At 35.6% G+C, this 5,814-nt stretch overlaps 1 long non-coding RNA gene across 1 annotated transcript in view; it reads left to right on the top strand.

Annotated features, from left to right (window-relative positions):
* LOC116084384 overlaps positions 1-4,471 on the top strand; it is a 69,980-nt gene extending 65,509 nt beyond the window's left edge. The window contains exon 2 of the long non-coding RNA XR_004116087.1: positions 4,436-4,471. This is a non-coding gene — a long non-coding RNA (uncharacterized LOC116084384). The remainder of the gene's footprint in view (positions 1-4,435) is intronic.
* The last annotated feature ends 1,343 nt before the right edge of the window (positions 4,472-5,814 follow it).

Here is a 5,814-nt window from a genome sequence, read left to right as displayed (position 1 = left end):
TGTGTGTGTGTGTGTGTGTGTGTGTATGTGTGTGTGTGTGTGTGTGTGTGCGCGCGCATGCACTTTCCTTGATTTGTTGGTATGGCATTGCTTATTTCCTGTGTTTTCTTGGATGGAGAGTTATCCTTCTTGGGTTGGAATTTTTCTTTTAGTATTTTCCATAGGGATGGATTTATAGTTATTGTTTGACTTTGAATTTGTCTTGAAATATCTTGTTTTCTCCATATATGGTGATTGAAAGTTTTGCTAGGTATAATAGTCTACATTGGTACCTTGTTTTTTTAGATGTTGCAACATAACTGACCAGGCCATTAGAGGGTATAGAGTCTCTGTTGAGAAGTCAGGTACAATTCTGATAGGTCTCCCTTTGCATGTTACCTGGCCTTCTTCCCTTGCTGCTATTAGTATTCTTTCTTTGTTCTGTGGATTTTTTGTTTTGACTATTATATGTGAGGAGGATTACATTTTATCCTCTACTCTAATTGGTGTTCTATATGCTTCTTGTGTGCTTATAGGCCACTCAATTAGGTTGGGAAAGTTTTATTTTTTCTATGATTTTGTTGAGAATTTTCCTGGGTCTTTGAGCTGGGACTTTTTACCCTCTCCTATTCCTATTGTTCTTAGGTTAGGTCTTTTTGTTGTATCCCAGATTTCCTGGAGGAGAGGTGGCAGGAAAAGGGAGATCCCCCTGGGATAGCAGGTTGCTCAGGACCAATTTTTAGTCTCTGTTATCAAAATTTGTGGGAGTTTAAGGCTGAAGAAAGTAGGGAGATGGCTTAGGAATTAAAACCAATTTTTGGTCTCTAGAGAACCTGATTTTTAATCCCACTACCCGATGAGCAGCTCACAACCATCTATCTATAACTCCTGTTCCATAGAACCTGATGACTCCTTCTGGCCTCTGAATGCACTGTGGGCATATGGTACATAGAAACACACACACACACACACACACACACACACGGGCAAAACACATAGAACCTGATGACTCCTTCTGGCCTCTGAATGCACTGTGGGCATATGGTGCACAGAAACACACACACACACACACACAAATGGGCAAAACACATATACATGGAAAATAAAAAGAACAAGAAAACCATTTTTTGACATATTTCTGTTATATGTACTGATCATTTTCACACACTTAACCCCTGTCTGCTTTTGCTTCTGTTTACCCCTCTTTACTTCACAACCCTTTCATACTTATGTCTAATTTTTTGTTTTGTTTTGTGATCTGTTGAATTTAATTAACTAGAATTAATTGTCACTTGAATAATCAGAGATTCGCGTCTTTCTTTTGGAACTGAGTGGGCTCAGCAGTGGGTACAAAGTTGAAGGCAATGGTCCTTCTTTATTCCAGTTAAATAAAGCAGTAAGCGATTGTGCTTTGTGAGGTCCTCCCTCTGCTATGACTGATGGGTGATCTGGCTAGTCTGGAGTGTTCATAGTGAATGTGAGTTCATGAACCCACTGTTTATATCTGGGCTACAGAGTACCATTTTTAAGTCTTTCATCATATATTCTGTCTTTTATAGACCTTCACTTCTCTGTCCTAATATGTCCTGTATGATTTAAAAGGTGTAATTTTTTTTAAGTATGAGTCCTTAATCCTTACTAATTTTCAGTAGCTATGTATATTATAATTTGGTAGCATTTACTGTAAAGTTTAAATTATGTCCACTACAGCAAAATGAAAATGTAATGTACCTTTTGTAAAGCTTTTTTAAAAATGACTTTTTGGTGAACTTATATGTGCATATGTCTACGTGTGGTATGGTCACACGTGTGAAAATTACCTGAGAGAACATAAATATCAGGTTGTCATGGAACTGTAGTTACTGGTGGTCTTAAAAATAATTCTGTCCCAGCATATATGTGTTGCTAGGGTTATCTTTACGAGACAAGAAGTAATACTGAAACCTAATAGAACAGAAATTTCTTAAATATATACAAATAGAAAACTATCTAAACAAAATCTCCAAATGATAGTGGTGACAGAATCCATATTACATATCACTTGTCATCAAAAGAAGCTTCCAGTCCTGTGGTTAGGTTATATCTAATAAAGTTTTTGGCCAAAGGAGTCACTGGGGAAATCATGAGTAACCTAAGTTTTTGCCAAGACAGTTACTCTTTACAAACTGATAGCAAGAGCTGTCGCTAAAGGCAACACCTGAACAACTCTCTGAAAACATGGGAAGTTTAGCGGCTCCCTACCTAGAGCCATCATTGTTATAGGCTAGTGTTGTTCTACAGGGCGATACTCTGTATGCTACTAAAAGAGTAACATAAACACCCAGCAATCTACAAAACTGTGATAATCCGATGTATCCTGTCTGCAAGATATGCTAGCTCAAGGGTGGCACAAAGTTTGTGGAAGTAACCAACAAATATTTAATTTGAGTTAAGGCACACTGCCTAGGTGACCAAGGGACCAACACTAGATAGACAACATGATAAAACTAAATATTATGGCTCTAAAACAAAACAAAAGAAAGAAAAGTACCAATAAAATGGTTTCAATCAATATTCCTTGCTTAGTCATCATTAGACAAGTTGCCTCCTGCAGCAGATGATAACAAATAGAGAGACCCAAATCCAGACTTTATGTAAAAAGTGAGTAACCTTGGAACATTCAGCCCCAAAATGGCACCTATAAATCCCACTCCTTGGGATTCAGGCAACCCTGAGGTTGAGGAGGCAGAAAGAATGTAGGCTCCAGAGACAATGGAAGACATCAAGAAAACAAGGCCCTAACCAAAAATCATATGAACTGACAGAGACTGAGGCAGCATGCCTAGGGCCTACAACATTCTATACCAGTTAGGGCCCTCGAGCTGAAAGGAGAAAGTTTCACCAACTGATAACCATTTCCAAATGAAAATTTAGGGTTCTTCAAAGGGACTTTCAAGGGAAACAAATTACTCTTAATGACAGACTAAACGTCCAACAGTGGATAACCATTAGAATACAAACTCAATATTATCTTTGGAGAATCCTTTACTCACAATTTCATGTCAGTGCTTTATATTATTATTTTATTTTATTTATATTTTTTATTTGTCTCCCTTATATCTGACAGATCCTTTAAATATACATCATTGCTCCAACTTCTGTAGTTTTTTTGGAATTTCCAAATGGTCAAACAAGTGGGGTTCTGATTCTTGTGCCTTCCCACGGTTTCTTTTCCTTCTGTCTTTTTGTTTTGCCCTATTTTGATGTCTTGATTCTCTTTTATTTTGTTTAAATTTCATTATCACTTAGAAGTGTGTTTGCTTTCTAAAGAAAATTAGAGAGAGAGTAGATACAGAGGAGAGGGAAAGTGAGGAGGAGTAGAGGGAGGAGAAAGTATAATCAGAATATATTATGTGAGAAAAATTCCATTTTCAATAAATGGCAAAAAAAGAGAGAAGTAATCACTTTTAAGCACTGAACCATCACTTCTAGCCTGGTTAGTGTTTCAAATCAACATAAAGAAGAAATTGAGTCATTCTGTATGTGTCTAAAGGTTCATTAGGTTTGCTTTGCTCCACAGAAGTTCTTGTTGCAAGGAATGTGTACAAAGCTGAAAATGTACTGTGGACCAACAACATAATTTGTTGAAATTCTTGATGATATTTATAATGTTATGAGTAATAATTTCCTATGCTTTCTTTGGATTTATGTCAATAAATAAAAAGTATAATATTTAGCCTAAGGTTTTATTTTATGTATTGAATGATATGGTAAGAATATATTGATACTGGAATCAGGTAGAAATTTTTAAGTATGAAAATTTTCTCCTACAACTTTAAATTAAAGAAACGGCTGGCTATTTTGTCTCTCCTTTTCTACATAGAAGATAAGGGAGGAAAGAAAATTTACTATCTAAATGTGGGATAAAAATTTTTTGTTAATTGATGTCATCTTTTCTTGTGGCATATTTTTATTAAGTCCTAGCATATCAACATTTGTGGTTAAGGAATTTATTAATACTTTGTGACAAAAATCAAAGTAAAACAAAACAAAACAAAACTAACTAAAAGTATACATAAAAGCATATATATATATATATATATATATATATACATATATATATGTTTAATTTCAAAGGCAAATCAATGTAATCCTTTGAATTACTTTCATTTGCTGCCTAGACAACAAAATGGGTATGCTGTTTTTCCATAGTTTGGATTTTACTTTGTGTTTCGACAGTTTTGTTCACTTGTATAATGGACTTTACACATCTTAAGCCCCTGCTGCTCTCCCTCTTCTGCTTTTCCCCATTGCCTGAAACCCATCCTTTTCCTTTCCCAACAGTGTGTATGTGTGTGTGTGTGTGTGTGTGTGTGTGTCCCTCCCTCTTTCCCTCTCCCCTTCTCCTTCCACCCTTTCCCTCTCTCTCTCTGGTGTGTGTTTCTCAAATTTTAAATGAGGACTTCTTGCTTCTTAGGACAACTGTGGAAGTTACCATGGACAAATTACCAGTGACTACACCAGAGAAGCATTGACACCTGTTCATCCAGCCATCATTACCTGCAGGAGTCTCTCAGGAAGCAGCAAGGCCTCATGAGCTCCTTCACCTCCCATGATAAAATCTTGATAGGATCAATCACTGTGGAACATTTCCTCAGCCAAGTATATTTCAATGTTCCAAGGATACAACATGAAACACAATGATGTCACCTTGTAGGATTTCACTTGTTTTGGAAGGAAGACAATCTTCTGTAAGTATCAGATCTTAGTTCGATTACTTTAAGTGTTTTGATAATTGTCAAAACCCCCCTTGTAATTTTCTTTCTTTCTTTTTTACTTTCAATCCATCTTAGGACTTTTTAAAAACTTTTATTGGTTATTTTATTTATTTACATTTCAAATGTTATCCCCCTTCCCTTCCTGTTTAACCTCTGCAAACTCCCTATCCCCTCTCCACCCTCCCTGCTTCCATGAGGGTGCAATCCCACCCACCTGCATTGCAAATTTCATGGTGATTCAGAATCTCTGTCTCTGTCTGCGCCCCCCCACACTTCTTTATCCTAAGGTCAATATAAAGAAAAAGGTTCTTAGTATGGCATAATCAAATACTTTTTTTTTTTTCTGAAATGAAGCTATAGTACACACTTTTTGAAAGCAATTAACCCAAATTATTTCTCTCCTAATCTAATAAAACTTATTTCAGAATATATGTGATTTGGGATTCTATAAGAAACTTAAAGAAAATAAAAACAATAATAACAGCAGCAACAACAGTGAGAAAGAGAGAAAGAAAGAGAGAGAGAGAGAGAGAGAGAGAGAGAGAGAGAGAGAGAGAGAGAGAGAGAGATTCACCTCAACTCCTCCATTTTCAGGATTTTACATGGAAGTTGCTATCAATCAACATTTTTCCAAAAATCTTCCTGCTTGGTCAGACTTCGCTGTTTCTATAATACATATTCTTCAGGAGTGGAAACTATTATCTTGAAATATTATCACAGAATAAGTTTTACTCCTGTGATTTGCTGTTTGGAAGTATTGCAAGTGTAAATATATTTTGCACAATTATAAATTATGACATATATAAATTACCAAATAATCTTACATGTTGAAATTTACAACTCATCTGAAGCTGGATAATGTGGAAGAATAATCTATTATAGTTCTATAGATTAATTTATCCTTAATACAGGCTACCTTCTGCGTATCATAGTTTTCTCTAATAAGAAAACTAGTAATGAACATTCTATAGGCTCAACATCCTAATTGCTGTGTTAGAAGTTGGTGTTCAATAATGCTTTAAAGTAATAATTTTGTGTTGTGTGCAGGCTATGTATGTGTTTATGTATACAGTTTTAT

Source organism: Mastomys coucha, unplaced genomic scaffold, assembly GCF_008632895.1.
Source record: "Mastomys coucha isolate ucsf_1 unplaced genomic scaffold, UCSF_Mcou_1 pScaffold9, whole genome shotgun sequence".
NCBI classification, from domain to species: Eukaryota; Metazoa; Chordata; class Mammalia; order Rodentia; family Muridae; genus Mastomys; species Mastomys coucha.
This window is presented reverse-complemented; position numbering and strand designations above follow the sequence as displayed.